The sequence below is a fragment of the Canis aureus genome, chromosome 8 (genome assembly GCF_053574225.1).
Source record: "Canis aureus isolate CA01 chromosome 8, VMU_Caureus_v.1.0, whole genome shotgun sequence".
Classification (NCBI taxonomy): domain Eukaryota; kingdom Metazoa; phylum Chordata; class Mammalia; order Carnivora; family Canidae; genus Canis; species Canis aureus.
The window spans coordinates 47,889,638-47,915,017 of NC_135618.1; the positions used below are offsets into that span (position 1 = coordinate 47,889,638).

Here is a 25,380-nt window from a genome sequence, read left to right on the forward strand (position 1 = left end):
GGCTGATTTGGTGCCATGCTGTCAGTGGTGAGTAATTCTGACAGAGACCCTATGACCCATAAATCTTGAAATATTTACCTTCTGACCCTCAACAGAAAAGTTATAGGTGATGAGACAGCGGGTAAACAAAGCACGCACACACCTCTTCACTAATGTAATGGGACATTCTAGGATGGGGAGATGGGTAACAAACCAAACAGATAAATTTTATAATATATTAGAAAGTGGAGAAAAATAAAACAGGGGTGAGAGACAGGGCATACTGGAGAGGGGATGCATCTGTGATTTTGAATAAGTAGGTTGGCCAGCGCCAGCTTCACTGAGAAGGTGACATTTCAGCCATGACTAGAAGGAGGGAAGGGAATGAGCAGTGAGGTAACGGGCACAATTAGACTTGTGGGACTTTTCCAAGTCCCACTCTGGCTGCTGTGCTGGAGGCTGAGGAAAATCTAGGGGATTGGAGGGCCTGGGGTCTCCACGTGGACCTCTAAGCCTTCCATCCTTGACCTTTTCATGGGAAAAGGCACCTGAAGACAGTGTCAAGAACCTAGACACGGACAGGGGCTGGGTGTGATCCAATGGGAAGCAGGGACTGTAGCAAAGTGAGCACATGGCCCTTTAAGGGATGGCTGCTAGTCAGCTCCTGCCGTTTGTCACTACATGGCAATGTGAGCTCAGTGTCCCCAGAGCTGATTCCTCAAGAGAACTCAGAAATGAAGATTTTAATATCAACTCTTCCAGCCTCTATATGTTTGCTAGTAATTCAGCTTGTCTTTTTAAATACCATGCACAACAAAACATATCTGCAGTACCTTTCCAGCACAAATACAAATATTTCTAGTTTTACCAAAAGTCCACAAAGCTTTGGGCTGTTGGCTTTAAAATTTTTTTTTTTTATATTTTCCCAAGTGGGCCGATTGGGACCTGGCATTAGCAAATTGGTGTTTTTAATAATGTGCCCTGGTGAATTGTGAATTGAACCAGAATACAGTTAGTACTGAGTGTGTGTGTGTGGGGGGGACACTGGGCATGCCATGTTGGGTTAGTATAACATGATGCACCGGGACTTGGGTCTGCAAGGCCCTTTTTGGCCTCTAAAACCCCGAGGGTGTAACTAGCACAGTGATGATGGATGCTTGCCTGGTTCATTCATACTCCAGGCCTGACCCTGTGCTCGGGAGTGTCCAAGAGACAAAGATTGCAGGTTGGCTCTTGCCCTCTTGCAGTTTCCACTCTAGGAGAATAGGTAGCACAAATGTCCTTAAATAAAGGGAAACACAGGCTAGCACTGGATTGCAAACTGGAGTCCTCAGATAGACCTGGTCAACATTCATGTTTTGTTTGGGTTGTCCAAGTGTGTGTGTGTGTGTGTGTGTGTGTGTGTACATCTGTTTTAAACTAGGTGCTGGCTTTTGAAAATCAAAAGACTTTACAGTAAATTCCAGATTTGGGCTTCTCTTGAAACCCTCGGAGAATCCGGCCTCACCATGCCAAGTTCTGCACCTTGAGGTGCAGTGTGTGCTCACTCCTGGTTCAGGCCCGGTTTACTGGTTTATGTTTCCTGCCTGTCCCCCTCCTCCCTGCAGACTTTATGATTTGAATCTCTTAAAATTGGGGCGACAGATCTGAGTGAGACCCACTTGTGGCTGTCTGTGCCTGTTCCCAGGATGCAGTCTCTCACTGTATCTGCCATGACCAGTGACCGGTTGTGATCCCTCCTATTTATTATGCATCCCCAAGCTTCTAGCACGGGGCTCCTGGCTCAGCTTCCATAGGAGCAGCCTTCTAAAGGAACCACCGACAGGCTGAGTGCTGCCATTTTGGTAGAGGTCAGACCCGCCCTGGGTGTCCTCACCTCTGCCTGGTTCCTCTGGCCTCACCTGGTGGCCCAGATGGTCATTTCTCAGAGTGTGGCCATGGTAGCCATTCCTGCCTACTCTGCAATAGGCACAGGAGAGGGAGAGAGGACAGGTTTTCCCTCCATCCCAAATGAGGCCCCCTTCTTGGGCAAGTTGATCACACACCAATGTCAGGTTGCCGCTGGCCCTTGGGAAACATTTCATCCGTGACGCCGTAATTGATTTACCCCCTTTTGTCCTCCCTCCTGACGCCACCCCCCTTTCCTATTTCTCTGCTGCTATGATGCTTCACTGATTCCCCTTTGACGTTTGGGGAGAATTCACTCTCCATGACTTGTTTTGTCCCTGTTAATCCCCAATCAATACATGGCATCCAGTGCAGTCACTGTTCAGGGGGAAATAATGATTATTCTCCCCTGGGCCAAAAGTCATCTTAATTTACAGAATAAATTGCTAAGTCAAATTTTAGATTTTTTCCTTCTTAAAGAGACAGATCATGGGTTGGCAGAGGGAGACAACAATTCCTCTCTCTATCAATCCCAGTATTTAGTGTGGTCATATAACAATACTCCTTTTAATCTTTAAAAAATGCCTTATTTCTCCTCTGATGGAGGGCCTTTGCTAATTGCCTGAGAGGTGGTTTACTCCTATGGTAACAGGGAAACTGAGGCGAAGAGAGTACATGACTTGTCCAAAGTCATATGACTGATCTAGGTGGCAAAGATAGGATAGGAATGCAAGTGTGGTAGACTCCTAAGCCCACAAGAGACGTGGAGGAAGAGCCCACTGGTACCTCCATTCTCCTGCCTTTCATCTCATCCTTGCCCATCCTCTCGGACAGCCTGTAAACCCCCTTCTCAAAGCTCCTCTTCTGGTCAGAGTATAATGATTTATCTTTCTCTCTCAACTGTGATTAATGGAATTTGGGATACATGTAGGGGGACACAATCATGTGTCTGGGGTGAATTCTTGCCCATTCCAGATCACAGAGTGTCTGTCCTTAATGTTCCACGAGCAGGTGCATGGGAGAAGCAGGGGCTAATGGGAAGGAAGCCAGGGTTGCATCTGCAGAACCAGAAGGGCCTCAGGTGAGAACCAGCTCTGCTCTTGAACACTAGAGCCCAGCCTGTGGGGAAGTTGGAATCACAGGAGCAGGGACTGATCACATTTTTGTGGCTCTTATCACGCACACAAATAGGACTTATACCCATGTAAAGTCTCCCTGTATTATGTCTGAGGGTTGTTGCAGCAGATTCATTGTGTTCTCACCTTTGTGTGCCTGTGTTTTTCTCACAGTGTGTGCCGCTTTTTCTTTTTCCTACTTTGGCCTCATTACTGATGTTTCCTGCTGGAGAAACTCTTGTGGGTACCTCATGCTGCTGGTGTCCTGCATGACCACATCATGGGCTCTGTCTCAGGATGTTCACAAAGGTGCCAACTCTGAATCTTTCAGAGCAGTGAAAGGAAGTCATCTCTCCCCCACTCTGGGATACACTCTACCTTCTGAGCACCGAAGCCATCCGTTTTGGGCTTTGTGCTAAAGTGTCTCATGAAAACGCAGACTTTGGTTTCTCTATTCATATTTTCTCTAGATTGCACCAGGGGCCCTGCACCTGGTTCTTGCTCTCTCCCATCTCCCTCACTCAGGACTGTCCAAGCCTCTTGCTTTCTTCTTCAACCCCCAACCAAGGCCCAATGCATGAGGCTCATGGAAAAGCACTGTCCCAGGGGGCCCAGCTCACCCCTGAGACATGTTGGGATTTCAGTTTGGCTTCAAGCTAGGACATGGTAGTATTTAATAGTATGGGCTTGGGTGGGAATGTAAAATGGTGCATCTGCTTTGGAAGATAGGTTAGCGGTGCCTTAAAAAATTAAAAGTAGACTTACTCTATGACCCGTCAGTTTCACTCCTAGGAACTTACTCAAGAGAAATGAAAACATATGTTCACACAAAGATACAGCTGTGAATATTCAGAAAAGGATTATTCATAACAGCCCCCAAATGGAAACAACCCAAAAGTCTTCAATCAATGAGTAGGTGTACAAGATATGGTAGATCCATATAGTGGAATACAATTCAGCAATAAGAAAGAAATGAAGTGGGTAGCCCAGGTGGCTCAGCAGTTTAGCACAGCCTTCAGCCCAGGGCATGATCCCGGGGTCCCAGGATTGAGTCCCATGTTGGGTTCCCTGCATGGAGCCTGCTTCTCCCTCTGCCTGTGTCTCTGCGCCTCTCTCTCTCTCTTTCTCTCTGTCTGTTTCTCTCTGTGTGTGTCTCATGAATAAATAAATAAAATCTTTAAAAAAAAAAGAGAAAGGAATGAAGTACTGATAAGTGCTAGCAGATTTGCTTTTGATCCTCAAAAACATGCTAGATGAAGAAAATAAGATGTATTGTCCATGTTGCATGATTCCACATGGAATGTCCAGGAAAGGTAACTCTGTAGAAACAGGAAGTAGATTAGTGGTTACCTAAGGTCAATGGGAGCAAGACTTAACAGAAAATAGGCATGAGGGAAATTTAGGGGTGCTGAAAATGTCTACAACTGGGGGGTGGTAATGATGGACATTCTATAAATTTACTAAAAACATCATGCAACTGTATACATACAATGGGTGAATATCATAATATGTAAATTATATCTCAATAAAACTTTTTAAAAAATGATGTGAGCTCTGATTCTGACAGATCTTGATCTGAGTTCCCACTCTATAGCTTACTGGCTGTGCCATTGCAGATTACTTAATTTAATTGAGCCTCTGTGTCTTTATCCATAAAAAGGGCATAAATGGTACTTCCTAGGGCTGTGGAGAGGATTAAAATTGGTCAAAGCCTGGGATGTGCTTCATCAGAAAAATATAATAACAATAAAAGTCAACATTTATAAAAAGTGAACATTCATACATTCTGTGCTCAGTACAAGTTAATATTTTTATTTGTCTCTCCTTGATGCTGAGATATTTTTCATATTATTAACATTTTTGGAAATGTACCTTAGAAGTACAGCTAGTAAAGTGATTTTATTTCTGTTGTCTTGGAAAGTTTTGGAATGTATGGTGCATCTGCAGATTGAAGGTGTCTGAGGCTGGGGGAGGTGCAACATTATCATCATGGCCCCATTCAGTCCCAAGTGTTCCTGTCTGAACTACATTTCTGGCCAGCAGCCTCCTTCTTCCCTTCTTACCACAATGGGTCTTCCGGGCTCCCTGGGCTCCCAGGCTCCTGCTTCCTATTTTTGCAAAGCTTCTTGTAGAGAGGCTTAGGGGGAGGATGGGCAGGATGTCCCCATGGGGCTTCCCGAAGCCTTCCAATTAGACTGGTGGTGAGGAGACTCTGGAGGAGGGAGGTCTGGGCTCGTGCCAGCAGGACGGCTGTGAGTTTGGGGAGGGAACACAGAGCACAGAAAGGGAGCTGGACTGTCTAAGCAGTCAATTTCATTCTGGGCATGGCCAAGTGCTTGTGCTGTCAGGAAGAATCGAGCTACTCTGCTGAGGAAAACTGCCAGGGGCTGAGAAACTGCATCCCTACAGGCTCTCTGGCTCCTCTTGGGCTTCCCGAAACCTTGGCACTGCCCAGTGGGAGATGCAGAGCTTCAGGGTTGGAAAACACTGGACTGGCTGACATTGAGAGTGCCATCTTGGATGATACTTGCATTCAAAGTCTTCATCATTTGGCTTCTACTACGTATCTCACCCGAGGCTTGAGTCCTCTGAATATCCTGGATTCCCTATTTCTATAGGACCTGCCCTCCCTCTGCCTCCTTGTCTTTGTCCCTGCAGCTCTACTTCCCCTTATTTTTTGCAGATGAGGATATTGGGCCTGAGAGGTCAAGAAACTTGTTCAAGGTTACGCAGCTAGGAAGTGGCAGAGCTGAAATTAGAACCCGAGTTTTGAGGATTCAAGAACTCTTGGCTACTAAGCTGAAATTAGAACCCGAGTTTTGAGGATTCAAGAACTCTTGGCTACAAATTTTGGTGTGAATTATAGCACACGTTATCATATTATATCATAATGTTAGGCTGGCACATCTGTCTCCCATCTGCATGGATTGCATATTTTCTACCTCTGTATCTTCTGGGCCCAGTACTGAGCCGGTTAGGAGCAAGCTTGGCTTCTGCCACTTACCAACTCTGTGGCTTTGGGTGACTCATTTAAGCTTTGTGAGCCTCGGTTAATAATACCTACCCAGGCTATTTGTGAAGATTTGATGAGATGGTGTATACATGGTACCTTGTGCTAACTAGGTGTGGCAATTTTGTTTGCCTCGGGGCACCACTCAGTTCAGACGGGGTTTACTTTAATCTCTAGCTCCAGGGACAGTGACAGACCTCTGGCTGGCCTGGCCAGAGTGCAAGGTCACAGGGTACCCTGGCCACAGGGATTGATTTAAAGGTAGACATGTGATCTGGATGGGCCAATCCACGACTTCTCTGGGACCTTGGCTAGAGATAGCAGAAAGAGACACATTCCATCCTTCTGAGATGGTGGTTGCTAAGGGCTATATAAGCTGTGAGGTGTTGCTTTCACCGGGCAGGATAGCACTTTCCTGAGAGCCCAGAGGAAGCAGAACCAATAGGGGAGTGAAAGAGATAGTTCTGGTCATATTGTTTGAATTTCTGGATCTAGTCATATCTGGACTTCTCTAGCTTCATGAACCAATAAATTCTCTCTTTGGATTGAATTAACTTATGTTGGTTTTTGTCACTTGAAAGTGAAATTGTGCTTCACATGGTAGGCATTTGAAAGGGGCAAGTCTTATTTTTATTTAAATATTTAGTGCATGAGGGAGTGAATGAAATAATATGTGCATATAAAATGCTCAGAGTTGAACTTCAGATTTATTTATTTTTTAAAGATTTTTATTTATTTATTCATGAGAGACATGGAAAGAGAGGCAGAGACACAGGCAGAGGGAGAAGCAGGCTCCCTGCGGGGACCCCAATGTGGGACTTGATCCCAGGATCCCGGGATCAGTCCTGAGCCAAAGGCAGATGCTCAACGACTGAGTAACCCAGGCATCCTGAACTTCAGATTTAGCAAAGATCACATAATTCGGCAGGCAAGGTAAAGCCAGGTGACAGGATCCTGAATTCATAGGGCAGAAGGTTCTTCAGTGGAATACAGGACATTGAGATTTAGCTCTTTTCTTGTATGAAAGCCAGTGGGGAAAATGATGGCAGCCAGTGGGGGCCAGATGATGATGAAGAATCTTAAATTTCATGATGTTGTGTTGGAGGATAAGTGGTGGATGGTGAAATCAAAGGCCAGTAGGTCATATGAAACAGGAACCACTGCCAGAGGAGAGTGCTGGTGGGTATGAGGCATAGCTAGTCCTTAATCTTGAGTCACCATAAAACAGGTTGGGGAGGGGTGGTGTGGGTAGGGGTCAAATCTGGCCTAGTAGCCCTACCCATAGTAAGTGCTCTACACTTAAGCTGGTTTGATTTGATTTTTTTTCTTTCTGTAAGGAACTGAACTTGTTGGCTATATTTATGTTACCCCGAGTTTCATTTATTCAAATCATTCATTCAGCAGATATTTATTTATTTATTTTTATTTTTTTTTTAATTCATTTATTCATGAGAGACACAGAGAGAGACACAGGTAGAGGGAGAAGCAATCTCCACGCAGGGCGCCGGGACTCCAGGATCAAGCTCCAGGCTGAAGGCAGGTGCCAAACTGCTGAGCCACCCAGGGGTCCCCCATTCAGCAGATATTTATAAGCCAAGTGCTGCACTAGGCACTTGGGATCACCTGGTACAAAAAAAGAGAGAGTCCCAGACTTCTTAGAGTACATTTCTCATGGATCGTGTGTGTGATATGTTAGGTGGTGATCAGAGCTAAGGAGAAAGGACATTCGGGCGGGGGACGGGGAGACAGGGAGTGGGGGAGCAGGTGCTGCTTAGGGAGGTTGGACAAGAAAAGTTGATGAGGCATTCTGCCTTAAGTTCAAGGCGCATGGGAAGATATCTTTATTAATCATTGGGAAGTTGTTTATAATGTATCACTAAATGGGAAAAAAAGTCAGCATAGGAACTTACAAAACAGATTGCACTAGAGTGGGATTGCTTTTGCCACTGGGGAAAATCTTGAATCTGAGCCAATCTTTTCTTTTTTTGGTTTGTTTGTTTGTTTGTTTTTTCCTTAAGCAACTTTGGTATTTTTTTCATGATTTGAAAGGACTCGCATCGCAAATGATTCTAACACAAGAAAATATCATGAGACCAGCTGGGGGTGGGGGTAGGGGGAGGAGAACAGCTACTAACTACTTTCCTATCTTCCTCCAAAAATGCCACGTCCTGAATTGACTAAAACCTCCCACAGTGCTCTGAAACGGGACAGGCGAGACTGATGTCCTCCCAGCCGTGACAGGCATGTGTGCGATGATTCGGAGGGTAGGTGTGCAGGGGCACATTTTGACCTGGCTCTCCTGGATCCACAGACATTTAATGTTTACAAACTTGTCAGGGTCTAAAAATCAAATAATTATTTTATTTGTTTGTTTATTTGTTTGTTGAGTTTCCAGGTATTGTGAGCATCAGACACCCATGTCCCTCACTTCTTACTCAGTCTCCTCTCAGGGCTAGAGGGATGGTGGCAGCCTCAAAACAAGGTCTGATGCATGCGTCCTTCAGTAATTTAGAAAATCTGAATGTTTGATGATGAAAACAACCCCAACCTTATGGAGGTATAATATTCAACCATTTTAAGTGTACAATTCCAGGGATTTTTAGTAAATTTCCTGGGTTGTGCAACTATCACCGCTTACCCAATTTCAGAACATTGTCATCACCCCAATGACATCCTTGTTCTTGTGCCCATTCCCACCACCAGGCAATACCAATCTATGTTCTGCTTTTATAAATTTGCCTGTTCTGGCTATGCAATATCAGTGGAAGCACACAATACGTGACCCTTGGTGCTTGTTGCACATAGCATACTGTTTCTGAGGTTCATCTGTGTTGTAGGTGGCATTGAGATTTCATTTCTTTCTTTTTAAAAAAAAAAGATTTTATTTATTTATTTGACAGAGAGTGAAAGAGAGAGAGAGAGAGAGAGAGAGAGAGAGAGAGAGAGCCAGAGACCACAAGCAAGGGGAGCAGCAGAAGGAGAGGGAGAAGCAGACTCTCCGCTGAGCAGGGAGCCCCATGCAGGATTCGATCCCAGGACCCCAGGATCATGACCTGAGCCAAAGGCAGCCACTTAACTGACTGAGCCACCCAGGCACCCCAAGATTTTATTTCCTTTTATTGCTGAAGAATGTGCCGTTACATGGGAAGACCACTCCATGCATTCACTTGGGCTCTTTCCATTTGGGAAATATTATGAATAATGCTGCTGTGAATGTTCTCCCACAAGTCTGGGTGGATGTGAGTTTTCATCTGTCTTGGGTAGATATCAAGGTGTGCAACTGTCAGGTCACATAGGAAGAGAATATTGAAGTTTTCAAGAAACTCATACTTAGTCTTAAAATGTGTTAAAAAAAAATAGTGTTAAAATGCCCTCCCAGCCATATCCCAAAGGGCTGAGAGTCCTCGGTGGCCCTGGCTGCTCTCTACATGTGACTACCCCAGGGCCTCAGTGGGATTTTCAGGACCTTCTGCCACCAGCCAGAGTAGATCCTTGCCCCCTGACCCCAGCCACTTCTGTATGTAGTGCCTTCCCAATCCCGAGGAAGACAGAGCCCGAGGAGGGCAGTGGCTGTCTGAACTGGGCTTTCTCCCCACACCAGACCAGCATGGTCCTGTGAAAGCAGCTGCAGTGTCTTCCTGCCGCAGAGCGCTTTTCATGCAGGAGACAAAAGAGATGAATATTATGCCAGAAAGGTGAAGCTCGGGAACTGGGATGAAAAGCAGGCATCACGGGCTCCACATTTCTCTGGGAGGAATTAGCTGCATTTGAGGAGCTGTCCCTTTGCAGCTTTGATGGCTAGTTGGGTCTGTGTCAACAGAGGGAGGGACGCTGGAGCTGTAGCACGAATCCGGGGTCTCTGGAGACTTGGAGATGGCCTCCTGAGAGTGTGACAGGTCAGGGAGGCCAGTCAGGCAGCTGAGCCTGTGAGGGGGAGCTGGTGATCAGAGAGTCACACGTGGTCTTGCCCATCCTGTGGGGACCTGGGGAATTTGGGCTCAAATGGATGGTGCCCAGCTAAACCTTTGTACATCCAGGAGGCAAGAGGTCTGCATAAGTGGAACAGATACCCACATTACCGATCTCCTTAGTAGTAACTGATTTCTCCCCTAATGGGGCTGAAGGTGATTTAAAAAAAATACTCAAAACAAGATTCCCAAGATTTCATTGTTGGTTGTTGAGCAAGTGCTGTTAAGAAGGTGGTCTCAGACATCAGATTTGTTCTACAAGATCACCAGATAATTTATTGAACCTCTCTGTGCCTCAGTTTCTTCATCTATAAAATGGGACTGAAAATAATACCTCCCAGTGTTGAGGATTAGCTAAGATTATTTTTGTACAGCCCTGAGCAAAGTGGTGGATACATAGAAAGACAAGAGTAAACATGAACTGTCATTACTATTATTTTTAAATTCATGCTTTATGTATCATGAAGGTGGTTTTCTATTTTAAGCCTCTTTACTACCGGATGGGTGAAATGGAATCTTGTTCTATTCCAAGAAACCCCTATGTGATTCAGTCTTGCCTCTCCTCAAAGATTTTGATTCTGTAAATGTAACAGGATTGTATGTGAAGCAGGTAGGGAGAGTATGATCTTCCCTTCCTGACCCCACTGGGCCCATTGGTCTTCAGTTATCGTCCGTCCAAGCTGATATCTACGGAGGCCCATTTTTATCTTGTATTTGCACTTTTAGGAGAGGTTAGGAAACTTGCCTAAAGACACACAGCTGAGAAATAGAGCCAAGAGGCAACACCAGGTGTGTCTGACTTCAGGGACTTGCTCTTTACTGTTTGTCTTCCAAACATGACCCCAAAGGCCTCTTTACCTTAAGTCCAGATAGTCTCATCATTCAAAAAAAAAAAAAAGGAGAAAAGGGTTTTTTGAGGAATTGGACTGTGATCGCCCTGTGACGGAGCAGAGAGAGCCTTGAGGACTCACTTGAGTCGTCCACCAAATAAAGCTTTTTATTTTTTATTTTTTATTTTTTTTTGTTTGTAACTCTTCTATCTGATTTATTTATTTTTTTTTTATTTTTTTTTTATTGGTGTTCAATTTACTAACATAGAAACGAGAGCTTTAAATGATACACTGGACCAGATGGATTTCACAGATATCTACAGAACTTTACATCCAAACTCAACTGAATACACATTCTTCTCAAGCGCACATGGAACTTTCTCCAGAATAGACCACATATTGGGTCACAAATCGGGTCTGAACCGATACCAAAAGATTGGGATTGTCCCCTGCATATTCTCGGACCATAATGCCTTGAAATTAGAACTAAATCACAACAAGAAGTTTGGAAGGACCTCAAACACATGGAGGTTAAGGACCATCCTGCTAAAAGATAAAAGGGTCAACCAGGAAATTAAGGAAGAATTAAAAAAATAAAGCTTTTTATTAAGTTTGGAAAGCAATCTGGTATCTCAGTTAACGAAATATATTCAGTACATAGCTATTGAGTTGAAGGTAGTGGGGAGGGGGAAGAGAAGGAAAACACAGGGAAGAAAGCAAGATTAAAAATAAAGGAAGGTTGGGAAGGAGGAGGGGAGGAAGGTGAGCAAAGGTTTTGGTCTTCTTTCACAAGGCATACCTTTGAAATATATTAAATTTATGAGACTTCACCGGGTTATGCCTCAGCATCTCCACCAGATCATTTTCCAAATTTGTATTCTAGGCCTGGACCCCGTACCCAGTGAGTTGGAATCCCTGGGGTCAGTCCTGGGCAGGTAAACACAGGTGAGTCTGAACTATAACTCTTATCAAAAACTGTGAGTTTGTAGTTTTCTGATTTTGTTTTGTCTTGTTTTGTTTGGTTGTTTTTCAGCAAATTTAGGATTGATTGAGGTTTTGCAAATGATTTGTTCTGGTTTGTGGGTCTGGGTTGGTTGTGGCTCTGTGTCTTATTTAATAAAGACACTTCGCAGTGATTTCCAGGTCAGAGGAGGTGCTCAGTGATGTGCCTACTAGAGACCATTAAAAGGCACCGCTGGGTCCCCACTCCACTTGCCTTCATGAGGGCCGAGGAATGTGTGAGGTTGACCATTTCCCTTTAACCAAACCCTATGTCACTTGGAACCAGAGTCTTTTTGCACATTTTTTACTTTTTAAAAAAAGACTTTATTTATTTATTCATGAGAGACACAGAGAGAGGCAGAGATACAGGCAGAGGGAGAAGCAGGCTCCCTGTGGGGAGCCTGATCTGGGACTCGATCCCAGGACCCCAGGATCACTCCCTGAGTGATCACTTCCTGATTTTTAGGATAAAGATTCTCAGGTCACATTGACCTGAGTCAAAAGAGTTTTCACTGGTTGTAGTGATGGTGATGTGGCAGTTCCCGAGGGACCGGTAGGACCGCATCTCCTGTGTGTTTGTTTAAGGGGGTTCACCCAGCCTGTTCACATTAGGTTAGGGTTAGCGTGATCTGTTTTTCCAGGCAGCACCTATCTTGACCTAGCTGGTGGTTGCCTGATTTGAATTTCCTATCACTCAGATTAGAGGAGGATCATCCTTGCTGACTTAATTGGCTGCCTTCAGGACTTATAGCTGTCACCCATCGGACAGGAATAGATATTGAAACCTTGGGAAAATTGTCTTGCCCGAGAGGCTCATTACCGCATCCAATACAAAGGAATTTGGGCAGGGAGGTCAGAGTTAATATGATTAATATTCAGTTGCTGCAGAGACCTAGCCAAGGAATTGAGAATGTCCTGAAAATTACTGGCTCATTTGTTTGCATTCTCTGGCTGTGTTCTTGGAACCCATGGAGTAGGAAGGGCTGAACATAGTGAAAACTGGGAAGAGGCCCAGGCCAGTATCTTAGGGATAAAAAGAGTTTTGTGGTCATAGCCAAGAGGTCATTTGATCTGACTCCTAGTCAATGTAGGCTCTACCCTAAACTACCTAGTAGGGGTCATTTGTTTGTTCGTTCATTCATTCATTCATTTATTCATTCATTCATTCAGCACATACTTACCTAGGACCTACTATGAGCCTGGAATTGTGCCTGGAAATTTTTTAGAGATTACCTGTGTTGGTTAAAATGTTCCTAGAAATAAGTGACTGTTGTTCCCAGAGCACAGAGATGTGACAATTTAGCAAAGTCATAATATTGAAGTCTTCCCCACTCCCAAATTTTTGCTTCTTCAATTATAATTTTTATTTCAAAGAAATTAAAAATGATACAGAAAAATACAAAGAATGAGGTAACAATCACCCAGTCTTCTACTACCCAGAATCCACAATAGATAACATTTGGCCCTGTTTCTTCAGATAGATCAAGATAGGTACTGTATGGAAAAACAGATCACTCTAACCCTAACCTAATGTGAGCAGGCTGGGTGAACCCCCTTACACACACACACACACACACACACACACACACACACACACACACACATATCAGAACCAACTTTTTTGGCATCAAAACCAATAAGTCACAGATCATGTTGAAATTGCCCCTTCCCTTGCACCATATGTAAAGTTAAGAGTCATCGATTTTATGTGTTTCCTTTTTATAGCTAATCCAAGTAACTTTTAAATTTAAATGTTTAAAAATGATTTGTTTTTAACTGTGTTAAAATTTTCATAACATAAAATTTACCATTTTACCTTTTTTTTTTTTTTTTTGAGGTGGGGAGTGGGGGAGCAGAGGGAGAAGGGAGAGAGAGAATCTCAAGCAAAGTCTACACTCAGCTCAGAGCCTGACTTGGGGCTTGATCTCATGACCCTGACATCATGACCTGAGCCGGAATCAAGAATTGGACACTTAACCGACTGAGCCACCAAGGTGTCCCCCATTTTGCCATTGTTAAGTGTACAGTTTTGTGGCATGGATTGTGCAACCAATACTACCATCCATCTCCAGAATTCTTTTCATCTTGCAAGACTTAAACTCTGTACCCATTAAATACTAACTCGCCAATCCCTTCCACCCTAGCCCTCAACAACTACCATTTTACTTTCAATCTCTATAAATTTGACTACTCTTGGTACCTCATAAAAGTAGGTTCATACAATATTTGCCCTTTTGTGAATGATTTATTTCACTTAGCATAATGTCCTCAAGGGTCAACCATGTTGTAGCATGTGTCAGAATGCCCTTCCTTTCAAAGGCTGAGTAAGTACTCTGTTGTATGTATATACACATTGTGTTTATCCATTCATCTATCCATGAATACTTGGATTGCTTCTACTTTTTGGTCATTGTGAATAAAGTGGCTATGAACATGGGTGCTCAAATAACTGGTTGAGTCTCTGTTTTCAGTTCTTTTGGGAATATACCCAGAAGTGAAATTGCACAATTTCATATGATAATTCTATGGTGAATTTTTTGAGGAACCACCATACTGTTTTCCGTAGTAACATTTTATATTCCCACCAGCAATGCCCGAAGTTCCCATTTCTCCACATCCTCACCAATACTTGTTATTTTCTGTTTTTGTTTCCTATCTTTTTTTTTTTTTTTATAGTATCCATTCTAATGGGTGTGAGATGGTATCTTGGTGTGGTTTAGATTTGTGTTTTGCTGATGATGAGTTATGTTGAGCATCTTTTCAGGTGCGTATTGGCCACTGTATATATTTGGAAAAAAATGAATATGCAAGTCTTTTTCTTATTTTTTGATTTGGTGATTCATTTTTTTAGTGTTGACTTTAGGAGTCCTTTATATATTCTGGGTATCAATCTCTTGCTAAATATATAATTTGAAAATATTTTCTCCCATTCAGTGGCTTGCCATTTCACTCTGTTGACTGTGTCCTTTGATGCACAAAAATTTTGATGTTGATGTAGTTCTGTTTGTCTATTTTCTTTTGTCATCTGTGCTTTTGGTATCATATCTGTGAGATCACTGATAGATCCAAGGCCGTGAAGTTTTTTACACATGTTGTTTTTTAAGAGTGATACCTGGAACTCTTACAAATAGGTCCTTTTTAATTTTTACATATAGATTTATGTTTTGATAAATAATATATGGCATTTTATGTTTTAATTTTTGTGTACCATGTCATATTTTAATGGCATCCTGCATCTTATTTTTCCCCCTCACTCGACATTATGTTTTGGGGCTTTATATACATTACTGTCTAGCTAGATATTATAGCTAGCTCCATCCATCCACTCATCCATCCATCATCCAGCCAGCCAGCTATTCCTGTCTCTATTTATCTATCTATCTATCTATCTATCTATCTATCTATCTATCTATCTACTTATCTACCTCCCTACCTCCCTACCTACCTATCTATTATCTATTGTCTTTCTCTGCCACCTTGTCTTTCATCATCATCAACATCATCATTTGTGTGTCTATTTACTTATTCATCTCTCTGGCTGGCTGTCTAGCTATTTTACATCTATTCTATGTCACTCACTCATTTTTCTTGCCTCATCATGTAGCAGGGGTGATACTCAAAATATTTAACAACCCATATGCTCCAGGCACCAAATAATAAAAACCTTGTAATGATACAATCAGACTAAATTTGGCTATGAATAACTGGCAGATCTATCATACTGGTTCACACCAGCTGACCAATAGTCCTGGCTTGTAAGCACCTGCATTTGTAAACCGTACATTAGCAATATTTGCAGTTCCTTCCAATGTTGACATTCTTATGAACAAAATCCTCTGACTTTCTTCCTTGGGAACACTTTCGTTTTGACTACTGACTCTCTCACCTCATCTCTCCTTGTAGAAATCTAAGTGGCCTCTTTGGCCTATTTCAATTAGCACCCTCTGCCTGGATAACTCTTGGATCTCAAAGACAAATTTTTGCTTTGAGTTTCCATTCTGTCTTATAATTGGGGTTGTATTTGTAGCATTGTCTGTAAGTTCCTTCAACCTGGTGGTATACCTTACTGATCCATCTGACTTCATTTTACATCCACCTCTCACTTGAACATGCATGTCAGCTGATCCCTGGGATATTCCACAGACCCTTGTTAGGTTGGCAAGGAATCAGTGGTGGAGTCTACTTGCCATGGGGCATTAGAAGTGAGTCTGAGACAACATGAAGATGTGAAGTTTACAAGTTCTCAGTCATAGGAGATTCCCAAGATATTCTTGGCTCTGATGGCCCTTGGCTCTGAGAGTGCTTGCCAGAGCAATGTGGTTTTTGGTATGGCACAGTGCCATTGCTGAAGGTATCAGGTAGGAACTGAAGTCCCAGAAGTAAAAAAGTGCTTTGAGAAGGTAGAGCCAAGATGCTGTTTGACAGCCAGAGCAGTGAGCAGAGTGTTGGCTTTGCAGCTGGACACTCCCCTCTCTGAGCCTATGTCTAGAAAAGTCTTGAACCCAGTCATCCCTGGCACATGGTAGGCACTCAGTAAATATTTGCTGAGATGTGAATGAATGGAGCCAGATAGCCCTGTGTTTAGATCCTGACTCTGGTGCCAGGTACTACCTGTGGTTACAGTACTATGTACCTTCATGGTTGTTGGACAGAGGAGGTATCATGGACATGTCGTGCTTATCACCACTATAGACACAAAGTGCATGTGCATCAAACACGTTACACTTAATATAGGTTGGGCATTTGTGTAAGTTAGGGACAAGTCCTCAGGAGATGGACATGTGTATTTGTCCCAATGTTATTTCAATTGTGACACTGGGAAAGGTTTTGTTGTTTCTGCTATTTATTTGTGTTTAAACCCCCTCAGGTTCACTTTTGTAGAGTGGGTGTGCATTAATACTGCAGAGGTCTTTGGATACCTCCTATGAGATTTGTAGTGTGGGCTGGAGAGTGGCCATCAAGAAGATATAGCCAGGTCCTAATGCCCAGAACCTATGAATATAAACTTATATGGGGGGAGAAAAAGGTCTTTGCGTGTGTGTTAAAGTGAAGGTTCTTGAGATTAGGAGATCATCCTGGATTATCTGCATGAGTCCTACCTCCAGAGGCAAGTGTCCTTGGAAGAGGACACACAGAGGAGGCAGTGTGAGCATAGAGGGGAGATCCTGGAGGCACAAAGGCTGCAAGAGGCAGGGGCAGATCCTTCCCTAGAGCTTCTGAAGGGGAGCAGGCCTGGAGCCACTTTGATTTCACACTGCTAGCATTTAGCGAGAGAATGAATTTCTGTTGTTCTAAGGCACCAGGATTGTAGTAATTTGTTACAGCAGCCACTGGAAACTAATAAAAGTGGTTTCTATGCTAAATTCTGGTTATGCAAGCACCTTTCGCATATTGCAGGCACTTATTGAAATGCCCTTAAAAAGTTACAGTAGAGTGCTGGGATGTGACACAGATACCAACAGCTCCACCAATGCAGCAGGTTGACCAGGGGGAAGCCCAGGAAGGTCAACTAACCCAGCAGCCAGGGATGTGTCTGGGAGTCTTTCCTGGAGTTTATCTAAGCTGTGCCCCCAAAATCAAAGAGGGGTCAGCTCGACAGGGATGTGGGAGGGCATTTCAGGAGAGGGAGGCACATACAGGGGCATAAGATAACAAAAACAGGCAATAATTCTTGTCTCCCTGACTCTGTGGGGAAGGCCGGATAGCTGCTCTGGAGCATTGCTTCTCCAACATTGAAGTGCACCCGGATCACCTCTGGGATCTGGTTACCATGCAGAGGACTCTGATTCAGTAGCGTCAGGGTGGATTCAGAGATCCTGCTTTTCTTACGAGCTCCTAGAGGATGCCAGTGCTGCTGGTGTGCAGACCACACTTGGAGGCAAAAAGCGTTAGTATTCTGAAGTTCAGAGCACTTTTGCCTCTTCCTTACCATAGCGGAACCTCCCCTGGACATAGCCAGGCTGTGATGCCAGAAATCTTGTAGAGGACAGGGACTTTGTCCAAGGTCACACAGCCTCAAAGGGTTATCTTTGATTTTAGAACCTAGGTTTTCTGACTTGGAATGCAGTGCTCTTTTAAATAAGGCATCACACAGCTTCTTAGGACATACAAATGAAAGCCAGATTTGGATTTTGATCCAGCCTGAGAGGCTTTTTTTTTTTTTTCATATGTAACTTGCATGCTTATTATCAATTCTGTCTTCATTCTTCGGTGGTGATGCTCTTGTTCTTTATTATAAATTGGTAGTGCTTCCTTGCATTAGCCACACACTGGAATCCCATACAGAGCTTTAACAAATTCGACTGCCTGGCTCCTGCTTGGGGGATGGATTTATTTGCTCTAGCATGTGGCTTAGGCATCAGGATTTTAAAAACTATTCACAGGTATTCTAATGAAAACCCAAGGTTGGGAATCACTGATCTAGTTTTTTGGCCTTGGTTTTTTCCTCCCTTCCTCTAACTTCCATGATTTCTGGTTTTTTGTTTGTTTGTTTGTTTTTTAAAATTCTTCCACTGGTCACTGTATACTTTTAACTAGTACAGTCATTTCTTTTTCTTCATTTGTCAGCAATGAAATCTGAAGTGTAATCTTTTAATTCATTACTGTGAAAAACGTTTGAGAGAAATGTGGACATTCACTCCCACATGCCTCTTCCCATTATCCCTGTTCCAACTTAATTAGTAAGCTCTGGTGTGTGTATATGTGGCTTGTGGGCTTCTTTCACTTTTGTTGGTAGCATTTATGTTTTATTATTTGACTTTTCCTTCAAGACTTGTAAGATTCACATCCTTTTCCCAAGGCTGCTCAGTTCTTTTAGTTCTGCATTTCATTGGTTTCGTTTGTTAAAACACTTTGAAGAAGCTGGAAGGGCTAGAAGAATGGAAACAAAATTGTTGTGTTTTTGATAGTGATGAATAGTAATAATAACCACATGTACCCTGTCTTACATGGAAGTCATGACATCTTACTAATCAGGACCAATGAGGGAGCAGGTGCCAGGCGTTTAAGGGGCATTAGTTCAGCTGGTTTTTTTTTCTGAAAAACAAACAAGTTTTGTTTTGTTTTGCATCAATGTTTATAATGGAGATTGGTTTTCTTGTGTGGATTTTGTTCAGAAAGGCAGATTGGGTTGAATTCATTCCTTATGGCCTCTGTCCAGTCTTGGTACCAAGATCGTACTAGTGGAATAACGTGATTGGAGGTAGCTCACATCTTTCCTATGCTCCAGAAGAGTCTGATTAAAATGGGAATTTTCTATTTCTCAAAGGTCTGCTACCATTTGGCTGTAAAATAATTGGGTTAGTGCCTCTTTGTGAGTTTTTTTTTTACCCTGGCCTTTATTTTGAAATTTTGAAAAATGTTCAACTTACAGAAAAATTGAAAGAGAGTACCACAGAAATGACTTCAATTTTTATATGGCTTTTGGCCTACTGTGGTTTTCTGCTTTCTCTTGGGTCAGTTGGGTAATGTAAATTTTGATTGAAAAGTTGACCATTTTCACTAGATTTCTAAGTTAGGGTGAAACTTTTAAATAATATTCTCTTATTTTTCTAATCTCAGCTGTATCTGTGGTTATAACAACTTCATCGTTTCTGACAGCTTTTATGTTACCCCTAATCCTCATAACGAGTTTGTGAGGCAGATACCACATATCACCTGTATTTTACAGATAAGAACATTGAGATTGAGAGGAATTCACTGGCTTCTCAGGGCCCGACAGCTAGTGAGCGAGAGGGCCGGGTTCTCGCTAGAGCTTTATAGCTCAGAGTCTGGCTTGCATCAGCTGTGTCTTCACGGCCTGCTCTCCGACCGCACTCTGAGGAGCAGGGCCTGAAGTATTCTGAAGGTTACAGCGCATTTGCCCATCCCTTACCACATGTGAGCCTCCCCTGGAGATTGCCGGGTCCCCCATTTGGAACTGAGAAACCAGAAGCTTGCCAAGAGGAGCTGCCGTGCCCAAGGTCACACGGCCTCAGATGGTACCATTGATTTTAGGACTCAGGTTTTCTGACTTTGAAAACAGTGCACTTTTTACTAATTCATCATGCAGTTTCAGCGTGGCATACAAATAAGGGTTAGGTCTTTATTTTTTGACCCAGTCTGGGAGCCTTTTTCTACTAACAGATTGCTGATATCCCATATCCACTTACCAATGTAGCATGTGTATTTATTATTAATTAGTAATAATTATGTCATATACTATTAAATAATTATATAATCCTCAAGTAATAATTATCAATGGGTTGTTAAGAATCATCATTAATTATGACTAATTAAATTAATTATAAGTAAGCTGCCTGTCTTTATAGTCTTCTGAAAGGTGTGGGCAGAAATCTCTGTGCATTGTTTCCTTTAGGGAAAGTGTCCTCATGGAGTCTGGGGTGAACTGGGCTCCAACCAAATCAGCTTTCTCCACCCCAATCAGAGCCCTAAATGACTATGGCTGGGGGTCTTGTGCTCTGCTCAGGCAGACACGGAGTCCTTGGCCACCTGGTTCTATCAGGTTGGTGCTATTAAAAGGAGGCTGATGGTTTGCTCTTGCTCCTGTTGCTGCTGTAGACTGCAGGAGAGCTAAGCTACCATGTAGGCCCTGTTCCAACAGCAATAATAGCCAGGAGTGGCATTTTTGGAAGAAAGATGGTGGGTGACCTTGGCAAGAGGGGAGTGCACTCCAAGGGGGATAAGAACATGACAGGGAGATATGAAGGGATGAAGACAGTGTACTTCTAGAAGTGAGGAGGGAATGGGTGACAACACCTGGCATGGCCTTAAAAATGGCATGATGGGGGGATCCCTGGGTAGCTCAGCGGTTTGGCGCCTGCCTTTGGCCCAGGGCGCGATCCTGGGGTCCCAGGATCGAGTCCCGCGTCAGGCTCCCAGTGTGGAGCCTGCTTCTCCCTCCTGTGTCTCTGCCTCTCTCTCTCTCTCTCTCTCTATCATAAAATAAATAAATCTTTAAAAAATGGCATGATGGTCATTGGCTATAGAAGGGTATGGGTGGTGCAGGTGTGTCTGTGGGCAGTGCTGGAAATGAACTGAAGGAAGGAAGAAAGGGTACAGATATACAATTAGATATATCTACAGTATTTCTTTTTTTAAGATTTATTTATTTGAGAGGGATGGAGGAGCAGAGGGAGGAGAGAGAATTCCAAGTATACTCCTTGCTGAGCAAGTAGCCTGATGTGGGGCTCGATCCCAGGACCCCAAGATCATGACCTGAGCCAAAATCAAGAGTTGGATGCCCAGTCCACAAAGCACCCAGGCACCCCTACCATATTTTTTTAGTTTTGGCCAAGCTAGTTTGACAGCAGAGTTGCTCCCGCTGCTGAGGGAACTCCCACAGGACAGTCTATAATAATGCAGGGAAAGCTGATAAATTCTGTTGCAGGGCTTTGGAGCACTTTGGCCTGTCACCGAGAACTTGTTACCAGGGGACCTGTTACCAGGGGGTCACAGATCCAACATCTGCTTCTTCTCACAACCCAGGATGAAATCAGTGGCTGTGCACTGCTCCAGGCTGCAGGGAGGCCCCATGTAAGCAGTGCCCCAATGCTCCCCATGATAGTATGTAGGGCGGAGAACATCGGGGACTAGGGAACATATTTTTACACATAAATATTTATGTCAAATCAGCTCTGCTAAGAAGGTGGCAAAACAAGGCGTGAAAACACAATGAGACAGAGCAGCCTGATTTTTTGCAAATATTTATGAGAGAAAATGCTAAGAGAGAGAGAACTCTGGAAGAGAATAGCCAAGAAGAAGAGAGAGACACCAAGGCTGCCCCTAGCCATGGGAATGCTGCCTCCTTGCAGGGGGTCAGTACAGAGGGCAGGGCTAATTCCATAATGCTGTCAGGGAGGGAAGAGGGTTGACACTTTTTATTTGTGTGTTTAATACCCATAGGACAGTCACTTTGCTAAGCACATGAAATTCTTTAACATCTTGTCCACTGCTGTTCAGCTATGTTTTTAAGATTTTATTTATTTATTTGAGTAGGGAGAGATGGCATGAGTTGGGGAGAGGGGCATAGGGAGAAGGAAGAGCAGACTCCCAACTGAGCAGGGAACCCAACGTGGGGCTCGATCCCAGGACCCTGGGATCATGACCTGAGTTGAAGGCAGACGCTAAATCAGTCAATCAATCAATCAATCAACCAGGTGCCCTGTTTAAAAGTTTTAAAATGAACATTATGACTTTTGTGATTAATCACTAAATTAAACACACACACACACACACACACACAGAGAGAGAGAGAGAACAGATCTATATAACAGGTGTATTTGGCATCCTTCCATTTGGTAAAATGATCCTCTGAGGACTGAGTGAGAAAGTCCACATAAAATACTGCAGTGCCCGGCATGCTGGAAGCTCTTGATTCATGTCAGATGTCACTGTCATCTTTTCAGCAGGTGGCTTATTAAAGAAATGCATGGAGGGGTGCCTGGGTGGCTCAGTCAGTTAAATGTCCGACTTTTAATTTTGGCTCAGGTCAGATCTCAGGGTGGAGAGATCGAGCCCTGCCTTGGACTCCAAGCTCAACAGAGAGTCTGCTCCAGATTCTTTCCTTCTCTCCCTCTGCCCGTCCACCCCCACTCATGTGCACATGCTCTCTCTCTCTCTCTCAAATAAATAAATAAATAACATTAAAAAGTGCATAGACTGGTGGTCGATGGATCTAGCATGTGCCCTACCCATAGTAAGGGCTCAATGCTTTTGTTGTTGAAAAAGAAGAAAGAAAGGTGCTGGGACTGACCCTGGTTTTGAGAGAAGGAGGTTCAGCATCTGTGTGCAGTACAGCTGTGGGCGGTCCACCAGCCACTGCAGAATTTTCAGCCAAAGGTTTTCCATTGTCCTTTTGAGATGTGGCCATCTCTTGCCAAGACACCAGCAATTGTTTCTACCTTTGGCAAGCAGTTATCCTCAGATTGACTTGAGAGTCCTGTCTTTCCTAAATGCTGGAGGGAACAGAACAGAGAAGGCTCTATCACATGGGAAACCAGCCAGATGGTGGAGGTGGAGGAAAAAGAGATACCCTGATGTTTGGGCATTTTGTCGATTCGACATTAATGAACTATCCATTTTCCAGGCATTATGTTTGGTGCTCTGTGTGTTTTTTCTCATTTGATCCTCAAATAATGCTGTGAGGATGACATTAGCATAACTATTTTATAGATGAAGGAGCCAACCTGCCTAAGGTCATATAATTCCAACAAATGTTGATAGGACTGGTGTTTGAGAACTAGAATATCTGGGTTTTAAATCTTTGAGAGAGTGTGCAGGGATAGAAAAATAAAAGATGTGATTAGTAAATGTACCCATTAGAATATAGTCTGTTTGGTTTTCTGCTCTTGAGAAGTGGGGCAAGAAAGAGGAAATTTTGTTATGCACAGGATACATTCACTGGTTTACTTAGGAGTTGTGTTTGGCTCGGGTTGTGGAAGGCAGATAGAGTTATGCTTGAGTGTCTCATCTGATCTGTTGGTAGTTGCTGCTAGGTGGGAAATTGATGAATGATGCCCGTTATACATGTGGGATGAGGAATTAGTGGCCTATTTGCTGTTTCTTCGATAGCTACTCATGGAGCAGAGAAGTGGCTGTTCTGAGTAATACAGGAAAGGCGGAAGTAAGGGTGGGTGGATAGTATCGTTGGAACAACAAAGGTGAATGATAAGCACAGCTGGCAGAAGCTGAATCCAGTGAAAATGGACAAAGGCCTCAGTTTGTGTGATAACAAGAGATAGTGAATTTATTAATCCTCCAATTGCCTCCAGGGGAGGCAGCCCAGTCTGGGCAAAAGAGACATTAGGAAGACTCTAGAAAGCAAGTCCCTCTTACAGTAAAGTGGTTGCTAACGATGGGACTTTGGGAGCTGGATAGATCACATTTCAGATCCTGGCTCCATCACTCATGAGTTGTGTGACTTGAGTTTTTACTTCTGCATTCTCATCCACACAAAACAAATACTGCTCCCAACCCTTGGTGTTATTTTGAGGATGACGTGAGATAACACTATTGATGTGCTTTGCATACAGCAGGTCCTCAAGGTATGGATTTTTCTCTTCTCTTCCACCCACCCTATTGTGGCCTGCATTAAGGGATTCTCTCCCTGGTGAGGAAAGGCCTTGTTGGGGAGCTCCGAATACTGACTCAGACTCAGTCCAGCCCCTGGTAGACAGGTGTCTCTAATGCCCGCCCCCATCCATGACCAAACTTAAGGCCCCACTTGGCTTCCCCTATAACTATTAATGGAAACTGTGTTCCTAATTCCCCTCCTGCTGTGCAGTCAATTTACTTCTTAATGCCTGGCAGAGGCAGCATGCAGAAAGATTGACAACATTGTTCACACTGTTTAAAGGTTCCACTGTGCGTTGAAAATTGTCTAAATGGGGGGATAATGAACAATCACCAAATTGGAGCTTTCTCAAGCTGAGAGAAAAGAAAGGCTTTGGAAAGTGGGTGCCACATGACCGAAGTTATTAGCCAGGGTGGAGAGGGGAAGACAGATAGTGTCAGTCCCTCAAGCTCAAGAAAGATTGGATCTGTTGGAGCATGAAGTATTTGGAGCCTTTCACTACTTACAGTTTACTTGGTAACTTTCCAGGGGATACTGAGATGAGAAGGGCTAGCACTCCTCAGATTCTATCAGTTCCAGACAGGTTAATAAAACCATGAATTCATTGGCATCCACCACAATCTGGTGGATCCCACCTCCTTGAGATGAGAATTCACCATTGATTTCCTGACAATAACTTCCCTGATGGGATGGGGTGTGCTGGATGGAAGGTTGGTGTCTCAAAATCTGCCTCTCTTTCATTTGTGGTGAATCTCAAGGTAGGTGGCTTCAACTTCAAGTCTCTACTCTGTTCCTAATAAACGAAGGGCTCTCACAGAACCATTTTGATGAATTACAGTCATAATATTTAGAAATAAGTGTCATTTGCCATGTTCTTATTTTATGATGGAGAAGACACTGTGTTGTATTTCGACCAGCAGTCCTATGACCTAGGTTATTATCTACATTATAAAAATGAGACATTGAGCCTGGAAGAACTAAGATTTCCCATCCAGAACCTTATAGTTACAAACCAAAATCTGTTTGACTCCAAATAAGATACTTGAGCCCATCTATGCAAGACTACCTCAACATGAGACATTTGGTGGTTGCAAAAACCACCCAGACTGGTACAAGAATGCTGTTTAGGAAATATTTATATTGAGAAATCTGCCAATGGTCTCATGGGTGTTTCCTTGTATGTAACTTCTCTCTTTCCTCTTGCCCCTTTAAAAATTCTTTGCCTTTGCCTTTTGACTATTTATTATGTGTTTTGGTGCAGCCCTAAATGAGTTCAACCTCCTTCGGGTTCTTTAAACCTCATGAATCTGGATACCCATTTCTCTCCCTGGGTTCAGGGATTTTTGTTGGCCATTGTTGCTTTGCATATATTTTCTATCCTTTTCTCTTTCTCTTCTGGAATTCTCATAACATGAATATTGTTTCTTTACATTGTGTCCTGTGTCTTATAGGCTTTCTTCAATCTTTTTCAATCTTTTTTCTTTTGCTGGTCTGCCTGGTAATTTCTAATGCCCTA

The 25,380-nt window shown here is 43.3% G+C and overlaps 1 protein-coding gene and 1 long non-coding RNA gene across 5 annotated transcripts in view; both read left to right on the plus strand.

The window, feature by feature from the left end:
- LOC144319017 (uncharacterized) overlaps nucleotides 1-14,227 on the plus strand; it is a 66,079-nt gene extending 51,852 nt beyond the window's left edge. For all 3 annotated transcript variants that reach the window (XR_013384936.1, XR_013384938.1, XR_013384937.1), the window contains 2 exons: nucleotides 11,673-11,734; nucleotides 13,629-14,227. This is a non-coding gene — a long non-coding RNA (uncharacterized LOC144319017). The remainder of the gene's footprint in view (nucleotides 1-11,672; nucleotides 11,735-13,628) is intronic.
- Nucleotides 1-25,380, plus strand: part of SHISA9 (shisa family member 9) — a 281,808-nt gene that overhangs the window by 157,534 nt on the left and 98,894 nt on the right. The window lies entirely within an intron of this gene.